We start from the raw sequence: 20,316 nt of genomic DNA on the forward strand, positions 1-20,316 counted from the left end.
AGCCGGGTGGAGGTAGATTAGTCGCATGGGCTTGGGAGATCTCCGTCATAATGTCCCACTGGACCGGGGCAAGGAGCAGCACGGGCGAGATGATGGGCTCGGAGATGGGGCTCTGAGGAGTGGAGTCGTGCTGTCGGGAGAGCGAGTCGGCCTTGACGTTCTTTGATCCAGGAAGGTATGAAATGGTGAAATTGAATCGTGTGAAGAACAGTGCCCACCTGGCTTGTCTAGGGTTGAGTCTCTTAGCCGAGTGCAGGTATTCCAGGTTACGGTGGTCCGTGAGGACGAGGAAGGGGTGTGTTGCTCCCTCCAACCAGTGACGCCACTCCTCGAAGACTGCTTTCATGGCCAGTAGTTCGCGGTTGCCCACGTCGTAGTTCCGTTCGGCAGGCGAGAGTTTGCATGAGTAGAAGGCGCATAGGAACAGCTTGGGGGGATTTCCCTGGCGCTGGGAGAGGATGGCGCCAATGCCCGTGTTGGATGCATCGACCTCCACGACGAAGGGAGCATCGGGGTCTGGATGGTGCAGGATTGGGGCGGAGGTGAAACGATCCTTCAATCTATCGAACGCCTGTAGTGCGTCGGTGGTTCAGTGGAGTTTGGTTTGAGGCAGAGGTGGTTGGCGATGCGGCGATTTCGTTCCTCTTGAGTGAGGTGTGACCGGCCAATCTGCATGGGTTCGGCGCTTTCGCTGGGGAGATGCATCGGAGCATGGGGTTTGGGCCACTGGGTTGGTCGCCTTGAGCGAAGGAGGTTATCAATGCGGATCGCCAGGGTGATGAACTGATCGAGCGAGATGCCCTCATCGCGACAGGCTAGCTCGGACTGCACCTCCTCGTTCAGTCCCTGATGGAAGAGCAGCTTGAGCGTGTCTTCAACCCAGACAGTGCGGAAGGACAGCGCGAAATCCGCCGCTGTCCGGTTTCCTTGACGGAGCATTAGTAGCTGCTCTCCCGCGCTCTTACCGCTCTCTGGGTGGTCGAAAACCTCAGACAAACGCTGCCTGAAGGTATCAAAGGAGATTTGGTTTAAGCCCTGGTTGGTCCAAACGGCGGTTGCCCATTCGCGTGCTCTTCCCGTGAGCAGGGAACACACAAACAGGATCTTGCTCTCATCAGTGGGGTAAAGAGCTGGCTGCTGGGAGAGGAAGATGTAGCACTGCATAATAAACCCTTTGCATTCGGAGGGCTTACCGTCAAATTTCTCGGGTAGCGCTAGTCGGAGGGCGGCGGTTGCGCCGAGGAACGGCTGCACAGCGGGCGCTTGGCTGGTGGGCGGCGCTGTGGGCACGGGCTGAGATGCGGGCGGCTGCAGCCCCTGAATGGACCTCATTACCTCCTCCATCAGTGAAGTGAGGCGACTGAGTTGGTGCTGATGGGATGACAATAGGTTCGCTTGGACGGAGAGTTCTTCCGACACCCGGGAAAAGACCGCTGGATCGGTGAGTGGCAAAGTCTTCTGTAACGTGGACTCAGGCTGGTTGGGATCCATAAGCAGTCTTTATTAAGAGACAGGGTTCAAGACAAAAACAGGCAAGGTTCAGTTTCACGGCAGACAGGAATGTAGAAGGTGATCGAGTTTGTGGACAGACAGGCAAAGGATCGAGACAGGCAGCAGATATCGTAGACAGGTAGACAGGCGTAAAGGTAACAAGGGCAGGCAGCAGGTAATCGTGGTCGAAGACGGGCTAGGTAGATACACAGGAGATCTAGTAGAAGGTTGATATCAAAACGCTCAGTAATGCAGCCGGTACAAACAAGACTTCGCAATGATGGCACAGACACGCGTGATTTAAATAGCGTGGAGGTAATGGGGAACAGCTGCGGGCATTCGGACCAGGTAAGTGGGTTTATGGGAAGTGAGATTCAAGGTTAGAACTCGGGTGAGTTAGATCTCCGGTGGCCGGTTGAGGAGGCGCCTTCACTGGCGTTCGTGACAGGATTGCTGTGAACTGTATGCCAATGATTGACTTATGATCAATAATATGGTAGTAAACAATACATTTTATTCTAAAGCCGCTTTTTGTATTGTCTTATCAATGGTTAAGTCTTCTGCCACAAGAATGTAATGCATTTTAATGATCTGAATATATATATATATATATATATATATATATATATATATATATATATATATATATATATATAATTTTTAAATATTTAAAGATAACTATGTATCATTATTTCATCATTATATATTTAATTATTGTTATATGAGGGGCTTTCTCAGCAAATATTTGTATATGCGATTAAATGCGATTTTAATTAATCGGTACATCATGTAATTAATTTGATTAAAAATTGTAATCGATTGACAGCCCTAATATATATATATATATATATATATATATATATATATATATATATATATATATATATGCCCCTCCCAGAGAGCCCTCCAAAAGGCCAAAAATCTGCACAATTTTGATTTAATAAATCAAAGTTGCCTAGCTAGGCGATGGGCCGGACCTCGAAATTATGAATTTAATACTTACCTCACAGCTGTGTAAGTCTTTTTTTGCTGAGGTCATGTAATAAAATCGTATAAGTACTACAGACATTGTTTCCAACTTTGTTGTTTGCACATTTGACGCAAAATGTCCTTACCACCTATTACTTTTTTAAACCGGCAAATAAGCAGGAGTACTAATCATAACGTTAGAAAACCTCCCGTTTCCTTGACAACCAATGTAAATAATGAACACAGATGACCAGGAAGCTGCGTTCTTGAAATTACAATTTTGCTGTAAATCATTAAAAATGTAAATTTAGTTCTGTAGTTCAGTAATACTGAGGTAAAAATGAGGTGTTTTATCCATTTAGCCTCAAATGTAAAAAGCCCTGTAACCCCCCTTTCCCAGACAAGTTGGGCAAAGATTGTTCAATGTACAAATTTATGGGTGAACCTGCAAACCACAGAGAGTACAGTAGCTGAAAAAGCCGTATTGGCATTTAACTTAAATTCCGAAGACGTCCAAGATGTGCCGGCTAATGTTGGATTTCACAGAGAATGATACATGCTCTTCACCAACAAAGAACACATAAGAAGAGCACGTAAGAAGATAGAAAATGCAGCTAACAGTGAAGGTTTGTATCACATGTATAATTTTTATATAAAACGTTTCATTTATATACGTTTAACCCCTTACTAGTCAGCCCCAATTTTGGCAAGTGATGCATTCATGACATCCCCAAAATAAAAAGGTTGCTGCTCAGAAGTCATTCTGAATACACACATAACCAACATATATTTAGAAAGCCAACCCTTGAGAGTTTACATTTCAAGACTCAAAATTAACCAGACTGTTATTAATATTGAGATATATAAGCTCAAACATAGAAACAAAAAAAAAATATTAAGAATATATTTATAAAATGTATAAAAATATTATGTGAATTTAGGATTGCAACTTATAACCACAACTAAAACATGGGGATTTTTTTAAAGACAATCATCCCGCACATCCTATTCAATATTCTATAATAAAATCAACTAATCGAATATTCGAAAATCGTGACTCATCCCTAATTAATATAGTATTTCAGTGCAAGTGGATGACATGACAAGTAGCAAAAGGCAGTGCAATATGTGTGTAAGTGGGGTCAAATGTTCATAGCAAATTTAAAAATAAAAAAAAATAAACCAATGTTGCAGCATCATAGTGTAAACTACCAGTGTATTTGTGCAAGAGTCAATCAGCTGCCCTTAGGTTATTGGAGGGTGGGGGTGGAAGGAAGAGGCTCTCTATGATTCCCCTATAGAAAGTTAAGGGGATGGATTTGTGGGAGATGAGCCTTCCTCAACTGTGGGAGGAAGTGCAGAGGTTTTTGGACTTTCTTGGCCAGGTTCTGTTGGTGGTGTCGATAGATCAAGATGGGTCATCTGTGATGTGGATACTAAGCAACTCCGTGATCTTGACCTGATCCATTCATGGTGCTGTTGATGTGATGATTGTCAACGATCACCTCTGTAGTCATTTGGGTGTGGAGAGATATGATGTTGTCCTGTCTGTGTCTGCGTGTTAGATAAACAACTGAATTATATTCAGATAAATAAACACAGAAAGCACACATTACTAGATAATTTTAAATCACATAAGCTACCATGCACAGAATTGTGTCATTGTATAAACTGTGACGATCAACCATAAATGGCTTATATAACTCCATGACTACCACTATAAAGTTGATTTGAAATAATTTCTTTGTTTTGCTTTGCACTCTTTTTAGCTGATAATTAGTCTAGCTTACTTGTAGCCTAGGTAGCTTGCTATAAACCAATCCAACCTTGACATACCTGTCAAATTATTTCCTACTGTCTTCCCGTTTAAATATTTACCCGTAATTATCCCATATTTGAATACTCTTTGCTTAGTTCATTGTGTATGTACCAAATGATTTGGATTAGCCTAAGCAACATACCGTTAGACCTAGCTTTACTGCTCCACTACTAACATTCTTTCGTGGCTACTGTTCTCATCAACGACAACGCATATATTCACGACGAAGTATAGCTTGCAGTCTTAAATACAACTTATATGAAAAGCATTAAGCTATAGGGGTGTATAATCATTGTAAAACAAATCTTACCTTGACGTTGTCTTGCCGAGACACACCGGTCTCTCCAGGTTGGGTTGTACACTCATTTGGCTTCAGACTGACGCGAGTCACGTGACGCCGGTTCAACGAATAACGTGATTGGCCAAATCAATTCAACAAGGTAACAACACAAGCGTTGATTGGATCTCAGTCCGGCCAACGTTTGTGATCAGCTAGCGAAATTAAATCTATTTTTATACTTTAATGTGCAACAATTGGCGTTGGAAACAATCGGTAATCTTTTTGTGAATTATTCATACAGACAAATAAAAAAAATGAGCCAGACAGCTGCTGGGTAACTATCAAATCAAAAACTAAACGAGATAGACGGACTCGACCCACCGCCTAAGCCTTCTACTTGACATTTCCTCAAATGCCACTACCCTCCCCATCTCTGTGCACCACTTTTGAAATGAGGCCGCTCCAGCCGACTTCCATCCACTAAGAATAATCTGTCTGCCAATCTTATTAGCCCAATTGTTTATGCATTTATCCACCATATTAATGATCGCCTCATTGCCTAAAATATAAATTCTGGGGCAAAATTGAATTTGAGTGCCCAATACATCACACATAAAACTCTGAACCCTCAACCAAAATTCTTGGATCTTAAAACACCACCAAAAAACATGGGTTATGACCCCATCTTCTTATTGGCATTGCCAGCATGTGGCTGTGTCTTTAAGACCAAGCCTATACAATCTAGAGGGTGTCCAATATAATCGATATACAATCTTAAATTGCATAAGGTGCACCCTTGCATCTCTAGGTTTATCATAAAAAGATTTAACAACTAAGACATGAACTGAACTGAAGTTTCACAGACATGTGACTAACAGAAATGGAATAATGTGTCCCTGAACAAAGGGGGTCAAAATCAAAAGTAACAGTCAGTATCTGGTGTGGCCACCAGTTGCATTAAGTAACTACAGTGCATCTCCTCCTAATGGACTGCACAAGATTTGCCAGTTCTTTCTGTGAGATGTTACCCCACTCTTCCACCAAGGCACTTTCAAGTTCCCGGACATTTCTGGGGGGAATGGCCTAATCACTCACCCTCTAATCCAAGAGTTCCAAGATGTGCTCAATGGGATTGAGATACGGCTCTTCGCTGGCCATGGTAGAACACTGACATTCCTGTCTTGCAGGAAATCATGCACAGAATGAGCAGTATGGCTGATGGCATTGTCATGCTGGAGGGTCAGGTCAGGATGAGCTTGCAGGAAGGGTATCATATGAGGGAGGATGATGTCTTCCCTGTAATGCACAGCATTGGGATTGCCTTCAATGACAACAAGCTCAGTCCGATGATGCTGTGACACATCGCCCCAGACCATGACGAACCCTCCACCTCCAAATCGATCCCGCTCCAGGGTACAGGCCTCAGTGTAACGCTCATTCCTTCGACAATAAACGCGAGTCCGACCATCACCCCTGGTGAGCCAAAATCATGACTTGTCAGTGAAGAACACTTTTTGACAGTCCTGTCTGGTCCAGTGAAGGGGGATTTGTGCCCATAGACGACAATGTTGCTGGTGATGTCTGGTAAGGACCTGCCTTTCAACAGGCCTGCAAGCCCTCAGTCCAGCCACTCTCAGCCTATTCTGGACAGTCTGAGTACTGATGGAGGGATTGTGCATTCCTGTTGTAACTTGGGTTTGTTGTTGCCATCTTTTTCCTGTCCTGCAGGTGTGATATTCGGATGTACCGATCCTGTGCAGGCAATTTATTGTATTTTTATTTCTATTTTTACAACATTATCTTTAAAATACAGTGTCCTGAAAAAGGAACGTTTCTTTTTTTGCTGAGTTTATATATATTCCACACCAATCTGCTGTGTATATCTGTATAATGTTGTAAATTAAGTTTGTGCTTCATCTTTTGTTGTACTCATCTTCATAAAGATGTTATTGACTGATTGGAGCTATACACACAGTAAATGCACAATGTACACATTCTTTTATCACATTGCTCTTTTACAATTGTAGTTTGGGTCTTTTGAATTTAACATTTAGATTTTTTAATTGGCTGCTCTCACGAGTCCAATGGCATTTTTTTTTACTTGATTTTCGGTTTGTTGAAGAAAAAAAAAATTAAAAGCCATTAATAAATGGAAAAGGAAAAGTAATTGGCAAATACCTTTTTTAAAAGGCAGTTTAAAAGGTGCATCTTAAAGACTCATTAATGTACTCATTTATTGCTACATTTAATGACAATTTTAACATGAAATAAATCTGATTTACTAATTTTATTGTTAAATATAATTTACATTTTTAAACATGAATTTAACACATTTAAATGTCTCTTTTTATTTGTCATTTTATAAATTGATTGATTTATTCACGTTTTTATTTTCAAATTAATAGATTGATAATTTATTCCTTCATTCTTTTCTAATTGGCACTCCTGGGCTTCAGCTGGTATCAATTGGTAAATGGTAAAAGAAAATGAATAAAAATAAAAATAAATTAAGAAAAGCAAATGGATGAAGAAAAGCAATTGCCAAATCCTTTTTGAAACGCAATTAAAAGGTGCATTTAAATATTTAAATACCAGTTAGTAATGCACAATTATTGTTAAATATTTACATTTTAAAACATGAATTAAATAAACACATTTAAATGTGTCTATTTATTTGTACATTATTAAATTGGTTTATTTATTCACATTTAAATGTGTTTATTTACTTGTCTATTTATAAATTGGTTTATTCACATTTTTATTTTCAAACTAATAGATTGATAATTTATTACTTATTGACTTTATTACTTTTGTAAATGGCACTCAGGGGCTTCCATATAAAATGGCATCAGTGCATCAGCTTCAGTATGTTGTGGCATTTGAATTGAAATACTTTTGTGACTGCACATTCATATTGTAGGTGTGCATGATTTTTGCAATGGTCAGATGTCTTCAATCAGCTTTAAAACCATTTGAATGAGATAGTGCGTGAGAAATGTTTTTGCACACAAGTGGGTACATTTGTTCATAAATATATTATGAATGTTTGTGTAGCATTTCGAGAAGGAAAAGGAAGCACTGTCTATATCTGTACAGCTGTTAAACGTTCGAGTGAATGCAGCAAATTACATTCTGGCCATTCAGGAGAAAGAGCTCTGCGAACGGGTCAGATTACATGCACATTCACACACACATTCATGCGTCTAGACTTTGGAGTGATTAATCAATAAAGCCTTACTGATATGGATGTTTAGGGTGCCTGATGGGGTTTATAGGTACATGTAGTAGTACTACAAACTGTGTTTTTGTGTAGTTGCAGTCTGAACCATTGTACTCTGGCAGCAAGGCTGGGCAGATATTGAGTGTTTGGAGATGGAATGTTTTCAAGCTGCTTGTTAAACTACAGACATGGGAATGACAACTTCAAGCAGAGAAAACACAGCTACACGACATGGTAATGTAAACACACAATCACACACAGACATAATTACACAAAGCCGTATGTCAGAGGGATATATTCCTACCCACAAATGCAAAGACACAAATACACATGTCACAAAATTTCACAAACTTTGCACCTTATATTGAGGGTATGAAATATACAAACACCACCAGACAGTTGTTTGTGGTGGGTAATTTTGCTCATCTGTCTGTCACTGTGGTGAGTGACCTGTAAAATATTTGACAAATATGTTTGCTTGAAGAAGCATTTGCATGGGTTGTTTATTGAAATCTTATAATAAATATGGTACAATATGGTAATATTTTCTTAGTGACCACTTTATTAGGTAAACCTGTACACCTTCTCATTCATCCGATTATCTAATCAGCCAATCGTGTTGCAGCAGTGCAATGCATAAAATCATGCAATTAGGGATCTGGAGTATCAGTTAATTTTCACATCAACTATCAGAATGGGGAAAAAAAATAATATTTTAGTGATTTCTACTGTTGCATGATTGTTGGCTGGTTTGAGTAATTCTGTAACTGCTGATCTCCTGGGATTTTCTTGCAAACATTCTTCAGAGTTTACTCATCCAATGAGCTGAAGTTCTGTGGATGGAAATGCCTGGTTGATGAGAGAGTTCAACAAAGAATGGCCAGACTGGTTTGGGCTGACAGAAAGCAGAATAGCATCTCAGAATGCACAACATGTCAAACCTTGAGGCGAATGGAAGACCACGTCGAGTTCCACTTCTGTCAGCCAAGAACAGAAAACTGAGGCTGCAGTGGGGTTACCATTTGTGTACCTCAGCAAATATCTAAATTCATCAGGCCAGGCTGTTTTTCCCATCTTTAACTGTCCAGTTTTGGTGAGCCCACTGCAGCCTCAGCTTTCTGTTCTTGGCTTACAGAAGTGGAACTGGTATGGCCTTCTACGGTTGTAGCCCATTCGCCTCAAGGTATGACATGTTGTGCATTCTGAGATGTTATTCTGCTCTCTACAATTGTACAGAGAGGTTATCTGAGTTACGTAGCCTTTCTGTCAGCTTGAAGACCGTTGTGTGTGAAAATCCCAGGAGATCAGCAGTTACAGAAATACTCACACCAGCCCATCTGGCACCAAAAATCATGTCATGGTCGAAATCACTGAGATCACAATTTTTCTCCATTTTGATTATTGATGTGAACATTAACTGAAGCTCATGATCCATATCTGCATGATTGTATTAGGTGCACTGCTGCCACACTATTGGCTGATTAGATAATTGCATGAATGAGGTGTACAGGTGTACCTAATAAAGTGGTTACTGAGTGTATATACCAGAAAACTATAGGTGCACACAAAACAACACTCACAGACCATCTGTGCTTGCGTGTGTGACTGCACATTTATGAATCTGTAATCTGCATGTGTGTATGTTTCCTCTCTACAGCAAGAAGTTGAGTGTGTGCAGTCACAGAACAATGTACTTCAGCACCACCTAGAGGACAAAACAGCTCAACTGGAGCTACACCACGCACACACTCAGGTACTCTGGCATACGCTTATGCATAAACTGTATAGACACAAGCGTAGTTGTGGGGTCAGTTAGGATTGAGGCTATTTATGAGGTCATTTAGGATCAGGTTTTAGGTTTAGGGTTAGTTGTGGTGTGATCATTAAAGTTAAGCTTGGTGTGAGGACAGTACAATTTAGGTTTGTACTGTAGTACAGGTGGGGTTTCAAATAGACTTTTGTAATGCTTCTATTTAATGATTTCCTTCTAATGCTACGAAAATTCTTCAGTCCCTGACATTTAATTACTGATCAGCTCCTCCTGTACTCCCTCTTCTCTTTCTTTACCTTTATATTCCTGCTATTTTACAGTTTGAGCAGTTTGGATTGAGGTTTGTAAGGTTTAAGCTTGTTCAGCATTGACTCTGAGAAGGTCAGCTATTTTAGCATCACATTAGTCAGCCACGATTACTCACCACATGCAGAGCTGCTGATCAGCTGTGTAACAGTGACAGCTCTGAAGCTCTTCTGCTGTAGAAGCTCTTCCCGCAGGCAGGTGTGTGTTTCTAAAAGTCTCTGTGCTTGATTTGTGTGTCTAGGGAATACAGCAGCAGTTGTACAGTGCTGTACAGGAGAATGCTCAGCTGAAAGAGTGGAATAAGAATGCAGAGGGATCACTGATTGATGTCAGTGAAACAGCACACAGGTAGCACACAATGTTATCATTGTTAACAAAAACGAAAACCTTTATGAAAACAATTTTGTCAAATGGAAAAAAAAAAAAACAGAATAATAACATAATAGTAAAAACCGAAGCTTACTAAAATACAGTGTCTCAGAAACTAACTGAAATAAAACTAAAATGACCACAAATAAATAGTTTTAGTTTTATTAATTTTTTAACACTGTATATTTAAAAATTACAAACCTTTACAACCTGTCCTTATTAAATGTAAAAATGCCAGTAGATAACACTAGACAGCCCTGACAAATGTAGTGCTGTCGAACATAGTGAAATTATATCACTTAACATATATATGAGAACTTAATCTAAAATAAAAACGTAATATACCGAAAAGCTAAAATCTAAAAACTAAATTAATAAACGTTAATAACTTTGCACTTATAAATATACGCACACTTATACCGCTGTGACTGAATCTGTAACTGCACTGTACATCTCTTTAGATTAAACAAATCTTCTAAAGACTAATATGACTGTCATGATTAGATTAAAGCTGACTCTTCCTATGACCAAACTCCTGAAGATGCCTCATCCATAAACATCTGTCCCTCTCTCTCTCTCTGTTTTTTGTCTCTCTTTGCCTCTCTCTTACAAGGGTGATGTCAGCCATAGAAATTAAGGTAGGTCAGATGGAAGCAGTTCAGTCCAGTGTAAGTCAGCTGAATCAGAGACTCACCTTCATAGCCAAACGACTGGACACAGTACGTGGTGAGTAAAGAGTGTCATGTATGTGTGGGGGTGGGTGGGTGTGTAAGTGTGTTTCAGTTTGAATGTATGTGGGTTGTTTGTCTACAGTGCTGCTGTTGAGGAAATAAGTTCTGTGGAAAACCAAATTAACTACAAGGTCTCCAGAGCCGGCAGTTTCAGAGAGGTACAGAAACACACAAACACTGACAGGCAGCAGCTCTGGGTAACAGCTAATTAAATAATGGGAGAAGAGCTTCAAAATGTTATATTCATTTAAATTTTGAGTGATTCTTTTAATTTAAGGTGACACATCACTGTTGATTATTTACAGTGGTGTATGCTGCTGATCTCTCACCAGTGCAAAATTATACAGTTGTTGTCACAACACACACAGACACAGTAGGTCAGTCTACGGCGCTGCCTCAATGGCTACCACCTACACAGGCAGCTGCCTACCAAGGCAGTATACTAACAGAAATGGAACCTCATTAGTAAGGTTAGGTTGGCAGAAACATTGTGCATCACACAAATAACGCTCTGTACTGGATACTTAACTCACAGTTGATACAGAGACTCAGAGTCAATTCTGAGATTGTTTTCTCTGTGAAGGATTCATGTGATTATGCCTTTAGAATCTGGATAAAATGACATCTTAAGAGGAAGCATAATTTAGTTTCAGAGCAATCTCCACAGGTAACTCTGTGTTCTGGAAAGGGAGCTAATATGGCACCACTCAGGGTTTGTGATTATTATTATTATTATTTTTGTTTTACATCTCTCTGATTCAGCTTTGTTAAGATCATCCAGAGTGAGGTAGCACTGTTTAGAGAGAGATAAACTCACACAGGAGCTCCAACGTACACCTGATCTCATCCAGGCCTCCCTGTCAGAGCTAAAGCTACAGCATATGCATGCAAACCCCAACTAAATCTACAATTTCTTTAGAAAGGAGAAAACTGAGCAGCTGTAACAATGTGTATGCATGCACTGCAGAAGAGAGAGAGGTGGGCCATCTGAAGGAGGCTCTGTTACACAGCAAGTTTGAGTTGGAAGCATCAGAATTGAGCCGAATGGAGATTCAGAGACAACGTGAGGAGCAGGAGTGGACCATTGCGGAGCTCCATGTTGAGGCCCAGAGACTGTAGCAACAGTGTGATGTAGGTGTTTAAAGAATCTCTGTCATTCAGGACACTCTAGAGAGTTTGTTCAGGAGGATCTGTTTGTCTGTATGTCCATTATTTACTTCAGCTTGTGTAGAGTGTGAGTGCTTATTTCTGAAGATGTGAAAAGTGAATTGTGTGTGTGTAGTGTTACACAGGGTATCAGAAGTTGAGATTTTTGTGCAGAGAAGCTCAGAGAAATGGAGGCACAACTCAACACAGCAAGAAGAGAGCACTCAAAAGCAGATACACGTACACATACAAATACATTTGTAATTGTATACAATTATATACGTACCATTGGTGCTGCAGTTAATCCCATCCATGCTGATATCTAGTACAACTGCATGATTGCAAGTGTGACAATGTTTAATTCAATAGTTCGATAAACATATAAAATTATTTTAAAGGGATAGTTCACCTAAAAAAGAAAATTCTCTCATTTACTCACCCTCATGCCATCCCAGATGTGTATGACTTTCTTCTGCTGAACACAAATAAAAGTTTTTTTGCTTTTCCACTATCGGGCCTAACAGTTCTCATTGCAAAACCATTCCGTGCCGTTTCTTTTTCCACTATGGTGAGCTGAAATCAGGAGAATTTTGTAACAGATCCGTCTGTTGGTGACAGTATGTGAGATAAACATTGGAGCAAGTGTGCTATGGAGGATGATCGCATGTTTCAGTTTTAAGGACTGCTTTTTTCCCCGGTTTTACTCTGCTAATACACAGAAAAGACACAGCTCATGACGCAAAAAGGAAAACAAAGAGAAAAAGGTGAGAGGTTTTCCATCATGAGGACTTGTGTATGCCACTATGGGGCAGCTGTGGCTCAGGTGCTAGAGCGGGTCAGCCACTAATCGCAGGGTTGGCGGTTCGATTCCCGGCCCACATGACTCCACATGCCGAAGTGTCCTTGGGCAAGACACTGAACTCCAAGTTGCTCCCAAATGGTAGGCTAGCGCCTTGCATGGCAGCTCTGCCACCATTGGTGTATGAATGTGTGTGTGAATGGGTGACTGGGACACAGTATAAAGCGCTTTGGGTAACCTCTGAGGTTAGAAAAAGTGCTATATAAGTGCAGACCATTTACCATTTACTGGACACAAACACACAAAGTTCCCAAACTAGCTAAAAATATTTTTTGGCAAAATATTATGTAAGCATTATATGAAAATAGTAAATGAGAATATACTGATATATTTTGAGCTTTAATAAGTAGGATAATCTACTTCCTTGATGAAAAAGGTTAGTAGAAAAAGAAATGTTTGCTACAATGCTAGTTAAACCAGCATAATACAATCATGAAGATTCACTATACAAGTTGCCACTTACTAAAGTCATCCCAGCACAGTTGGGTATGGTTAGCTAAGCGTACCAAGAATTCTTGGCAAAGAACGTTTTATAATCGTGCTGTGCTGAACCATGCTCAAATGGAAAACTACTGTAACCATTCCGTACCGTGCTTACAATTTATAGAAGAACATTTCAGCTCTGTAGATCCTCACAATGCAAGTGAATGGATACCAAAATTTGGAAGCTCCAAAAGCACATAAAGGTAGCATAAAATAATCAATTAGACACCAGTGGTTAAATGTAATTCTCCTAAAGCGATACAAGATTGGAGGAATAATTATTTTTATTTTTTTGCCAATATTATTTCTGCATATTGCCACCTACTGGGTAGGTGGAGAATTTATAGTAAAAAAGTTGAGAAAAATGTTTAAATATTGATCTGTTTCTCACCCACACTCATCATATTGCTTCTGAAGATAAATATTTAACCACTGGAGTATTATGAATTACTTTTATGCTGCCTTCATGTGCTTTTTTGTGCTTCAAAATTTTGGTACCCATTCACTTGCATTGTGAGGACCTACAGAGCTTAAAAGTTATTCTAAAATCTTTGTTTTTGTTCAGCAGAAGAAAGTCATACACATCTGGGATGGCATGAGGGTGAGTAAATGATGAGAGAATTTTCATTTTTGGGTGAACTATTCCTTTAAAACAGTCAAATATATTTTTTATGCTAATTAAAATAATTCCAAAATGAAGCCAAAAGTAGTACAGCTGTTGCATGTCAACAAGCAATTCCACCTATCTGGAATGCAGCAAAAACAGACAAGCATAGTGATACAAATAGTAAAGCATTCCAGTGATGTTATATTAAATATCAGCACTCTGAATGTTGCTTGTCCAGTCAGATTAGAGAGATTCTACTGATGTAGAATTCTGAAGCAAGCACAAGACTGCACAGGCACACACCTTCTGTTTTATGTGCCTGTGTGTTGATATGTGTGTGTAGTGGTAGATTTGCGACAGTTACAAAGACAGGTGGAGAGAGAGAAAGAGCACATGAAAGAGGCAGAGAAAGAAAGAAAAGAGCACACACATTCACAGATCACACATCTGCAGAAACAGCTAAAAGACAAGGACAAGGACAAAGACCGCAACCTTCTCCTGGTAAGTCATACATTAAAATTTTCTTCTTGCTTCACTTCTTAGCTTTATATTTTTTGTGTGTTTGTGTAGGCAGTTGTTCAGGAACAGGGTTTGATGAACAAATATAAGAGACTAAGAAGATCAGCCATCCAGACGACTGAAGCCTTAAAACAAAAACATCATATTCAGTCTGAGAGCAGTGATCCTACAGCAAATCAAAGTAAACTTACCTACTCATTCATAAAATTAGTATTTGATTGTTATATCATTTATATAATTCATTCATTCATTCATTTACTCAATTTTCCTTCATGCTTTACTTAGTTTCTCACCCTGCCTATCTCTGTCCCAGGTCTGCTGGGGGCGCTGAAGGCTCTTAGTGCTGCAGTGATGGGCTGCTCAGAGGAAGAGGATGATGTGGAAGGTCAGGCCTTCAATGAGACACAAACAGCCACTTGTGCTGAAACACAAAGAATTGTGCTGAACACACAAATCAATTTTATCTCACTCATATTTGCTGTCTGTCCCCACTCTCTCATATGGTTCGATGTCTGTTTTATAATTTTAATAAAGGCAATTTTTGTCAAATGGGGCTTGCAGATCTTAATCTCAGTTATTCACAGATGGCTTGCAGGACTAAAAATGTCTGTATTTATTGGTTTATATTTAATATTTATTGGCAGTTAGCATCCCATCTCCCTGTGATCATATTAATTTTGGTAAGGGAATGAGAAGATTTCCTTTGTCAGTTGCTAAACCATCTTGTCATGCTATACAATTTAGTCAGGTCCATTGTAACAATGTAAAAACAATTGGTTGACATAGATTTTTTAAAAAGTGATGGGAAAAATATAGAGATTTATAAATATGGGTGGCCATGGCTAAAAGCTGTTATTTGGCACAATACATTACTATAGTGAAAACATTATTTTATTACAATTTATTATGTGCCATCCTTCTCATGGAAGATATATAATCCTTTACACGTGCTGATATGGTAAATAGGTGTTTTGTGTTAAAGCTGCTACAACTATACTGTGTATTTTGCATGGTTTGAATGATATATTAACCCATCAGCATCCAGGACAATTTTATCATGTTTTTTAAAGCCCTCAGACATATTCCTTTAATCTCCTAGTTAAGATATTTTATCAAAAATGTGTTTTATAATTTCTTATTGCAGTGATTTTATTTCATGCCCTTGATCAACATTGATTGATAAGCTAATTGTGTAGTTAATTGGGTCTGAAATGGTAATAGTTTGACATGGAAAGTACAAGATACTGCAACTTGATCCTGAAGAAATATTTTCCATTCGACATCTGTAAAACGTGAGGATCTGCAGCTGTCGGAACATGTACATATATTTAGTTACAAACACAGAGGAAGTTGCCAGTGGTTATTTGTCATTCAGCAGATGCTTTTTATCCAAAGCAGCTTACGGTTCATTTTCAACAGGGTCCTCCTCTCTAGAGCAACTTTGGTTTAGTGTCTTGCTCAGGGGCACAATGGTGATGGGAGGACACAGCATCTCCAGAAAAGACCCCCCGAAGTGTTTGAACCTGTGCCACCAGCACACAAAACACACAAACATTGTCTGTGTCTCGTTTGGAAGGCTGCGTCTTCCGGAGGTCGCATTTGTCGGCTGCATGTCATCTAGGCTGTCTCGTTAAAAAAAAAAAAATGTCGTCTTTCTTTTTCTTATTTTTTAACTATTGTCAATGCCTTTTATGTATCTGCACATACATATATAAAATTGTTAACCTTTTTTGCATTCCAATTAAAAAAAATGAAACGAGACAGCCTCGATGACGGATGCGGCTGACAAATGCCACCTCCGGAGCACACATCCTTCCAAACGAGAGACATAGCCAAGCCGGAAAGGCGGAGGGTCTGGTTATTACACCATCTCCCGTGAAAACATTTTTCTATACTTTCTGTTCATTCCTCCAGGCCCTTTGTGCTGTTTTTCACGTCCAGAGGTGTCACACACCTCAGCTAACCTCACTGATGCTGTCCCCATGGAGCTCACATAAACCTCATAGGATAAATCATCATACCCCCAGTTTTTTGGACACATCCAGGGTGCACATGCATGCTTTTTAGCCGAGGGGTGCCACCCTCCTCGGCCTCAGCCTATAGGACGGAGGGCAAGATGGAACAAAGTGTAGCAGTAAAATCTTTCCTGACACTGTCCTTTGACTCGACTGCCCAGGTTAATTCTTATCCAATACATTTTATTTTTGGACAAAATTTTGACGAGATTTTGCTGCAGGTATTACCAGTCATTGAACGTGATTTAATTATAGCATTTTCCCATAAAACTGATTTTTCTGTAAATAATTAATAGCTTTAAGATAAAAAGTGTGTGTTTTTAACCACTTTGTCCTTCCTGTCATATTTGTTCAGGATATTTGCTTTTAGAGCATCTCTGCAGAGTGTATCCATTAAAAATTTAAATCGCCTTCAGAGAACTTTTGTGAGAAACTTGTATTTCAGCTTGAGCAATGTGTGTTTATTTGAGAGAGTAAATCATAAATCTTAGGCTGCTCCTCAGTTTTGTGATGATACCAAGTGGTCTTTGCCGAAAACACAAGCTCTTAATTTTCCCTAAAGACACACACATTTCCCTCAATGAAAAGTGACATTGCTCATGTAACTACTTTGCTGAACAGCAGCTGGCCTGCAAGCTTTTCCACAAGCACAAACTAAAGCTGCCATATGAGATTTGAATGGACATGTACCGAATGGATGAAAGTGTGTGGATCAGTAGGCCCTAATAGATGGTTGACCCATCAGCATCTCCACAAACACCTCAAAGAAGGGAGAGAAACAATTACGACCCGCACTAAACTTAATTTGGGAGAGTAGCACACTGAATAACTGATCAGTAATGATCACTTTAGATTTAAGCCATTAAATCCTTCCACATAATTATTTATGAGTCTGATCTCAGCTGTACAGAAACTGGGACATAAACCGGCCTGAGAAATGAACACTTCTACACTCTCATTCAGACACACAATTTGGTCTCTCAGAGGGTGCTGTGCAGTAGAGGTTCAAGCCTCTAGCAGATGGACAGTGAGAGCTGCTGACAGGGCATGTTTGTGTGAGCCACACAAGGACGGAGAGAGCAGTTTCCTGGGGGAACTTTTAGAGGGCGGACACACAGATGAATGTGCTGAAATGCTAGAGCCCCACTGCTTCCCCAAGGGGGTTAAGAGGGGGAACTTAATGATGGATGAGGGCTTTATTTACTTTGATATCAAAGAGCCTCTCATCATTCTTGTGAGCATTGAAGTTGTGTTGTGTTGTACTTTTGCTGATAGGCAGACTTGGATCTCTGTTCTCTGTGATGTCATCAGTGAAGTCATGTTAGATGTTTTATCACAGTGTGATCAAAGATTGTTTAGCCACACCCCAAGCAATTACTCAATTCAATTTAAAAAATAAAAGAATGTTGTGTGCCAATTGTATTAGCTTTGGTGTCCTCAAATATACTAATGTACTCTTAACCTTTACAAATGTAACTTTTTGCAGATATATGCATTTCAAATTTAGTCTTTGTCTTCTGGAAAAATGAAGCAAAATATTGATGACTCAGCCTGCTCTACACAAATTGTTGTCCAATATAATGCTCTGTAGAATGAGATTGTCCCTTCCTTAATACCATCTGCAATGAGCTAGCAAGTAGCAAATCATATGTGATGTCTGTAAAGTATAGTGCTAACTAAATCCTAATTCTGCCATGCATAAATGTAAATGTAATAGATGAAATTACTGTGACATCACACAGCAGTAAATAAGGATTTTTTACTTATTCAGAAACTCAAAAACAGCCGATTATTCAAGATGTAAGGGCATTCAAAATACTGTAAATTCAATGACATATTTTAGAAGTATTAGCCTACATTATTTTTTATGTGATATCCTTTTACAAACAGACAACATGTGCCACAGTGTTGAGTTACACTTTGTCAATTTATAATCAGCTGTTTGTGATCAGAGTTTCTACGATTGCTCAATGAAAAGTTCAAATCTACCGACAGTAGCTGCGAGGCAACTGGGTCTCAGAGCAGTCGCGTTAATATTGATGTTGATCTGTGAAATAATTGATGTCCGATCCTGAGTTTGTCCTTATCCACTGATGCTGATGGAAATCTCCAGTAATCTTTCCAAAATGGGGTGTTTTAACCCGACAAATAGCAATTTGGGGGCAATTTCAAAGCAGTTCTTTTCACGGTTGCCAAAAGAATCCTGACATGAAACTACCGATCGTTTGTTCGTAAACAGTAACTTCCATCTAGTGCCTATTTAAAAGGTATATGGGTTAAAGTGTAAACATGTGGCTCTGTGGCACAATTAATATATATTGTTCTGTTTGAGCATTCCATCCCGCCCAACACTGGCTTTATTTTTGCAATTAATTTTGGTGACTCTATAGGTAAAGAAATTATACATTTCACCTTTCAATGAAATTTCCAAGTTTGTGCAGGTTTGTGTGAATTATGAAAGGAAACTGTAGCAGGTAGACAGATGGCTGGCTGGGTCTATATTGGAGCAGCATGTTTTGAAGTTCAAGTGACCCTCCAGGACAAAAACTCTGAAGCTAATTATAAAACATTAGCATTTGATTGGTGGTATTAAGCTGTATGAAGCTGCTCCTAGCTAAATGTTCTCATGATCTGAATCATGTAGATTCTTGATTTGAACATCACAGGCACAGTCTGCAGGCTGTCCATTAACATATTAGTTCAGGAGTTACAGCCTGTTTGCATCGGCAGTAAATTTTCGACATCATAAATAAACCTCCCCTGTAGCAACCCTTTCTCAGTAGCACTGAAGTGCTCTGGTTCCTAAGTAATCATTTAGCAGTTTGTGTATAATGCTAGATTATACCAAGTGAATATTAATCGTCAAAATACTATGATTAGTTTGATAGGATGCACTTTAACGACAACAAAAGCCTTTATTTTTGCCATCCTGACTATGCACAATTATTTGTTTAGTCTCATTTTATTATTTACATTCCATGAAACCTATTTTTGGGTTACTACCCAGTGCTGTATGGTAGGCTACTATAGACAAAAAAAATAAAAATAAATGTGTGAATGTTTTTATTGCTAAATCTAAAATTATTTTAGTCTGAATGAATGATTTTCCCTCAAAAGTTAGCATTACTATTAAAATGTATTGTTTTTTATGTGTCCAGCAGTTGGCTAAAAGAAATTGCATACAATTAAGTTGAACATCTTTTGGTTAAGTCACATTTTATAAATATGTTACTGTAGACATATTGTAATATTAAACACAGTATCAGAATCAGTTTAGAGCTAGTAACGGTATTTAAACTCAAAGGCCTAAAATCAAAGCTTGCTTTACTGAAAGCATAAATTGCAATGTAATATTGAGCAATATTTGAGTTTAAAGAGGAATGCAGAACAGCTAATAATACATTTATTTCTTTTTCTCTCTCTCTGCTGTTGAAATGCAGTGAATCTCTGGTTTGTTCTCTTGAATGGTGTGTTTAGAGACTGCAGAGATATGTTAGGAATGTGTTAGTATGCGTGTGTGTTTGCGCGCTCAGGGCGAGTCTCTATGCTTCAGTGGGTCGGCACTGAAGAATCTCTGCCTGGAGAAAATGTAGAGAAAAAATGATGAAAGAGAAGAAAAAGCAGCAAGAGTGATGGCTGCTGAGGCGGTGTGTTACAGTGTGTGTGGGGTTTTGTGAGTGTGTGTGTGTGCAGTTAGTCAACCATGAGTTCCTATTTCGGAATGTCCAGTG

At 39.3% G+C, this 20,316-nt stretch overlaps 1 pseudogene; it reads left to right on the top strand.

Annotated features, from left to right (window-relative positions):
• The first annotated feature begins 1,809 nt into the window (after positions 1-1,809).
• On the top strand, positions 1,810-17,887 carry LOC127637295 (coiled-coil alpha-helical rod protein 1-like; annotated as a pseudogene).
• The last annotated feature ends 2,429 nt before the right edge of the window (positions 17,888-20,316 follow it).

The sequence above is a fragment of the Xyrauchen texanus genome, chromosome 4 (genome assembly GCF_025860055.1).
Source record: "Xyrauchen texanus isolate HMW12.3.18 chromosome 4, RBS_HiC_50CHRs, whole genome shotgun sequence".
NCBI lineage: Eukaryota > Metazoa > Chordata > Actinopteri > Cypriniformes > Catostomidae > Xyrauchen > Xyrauchen texanus.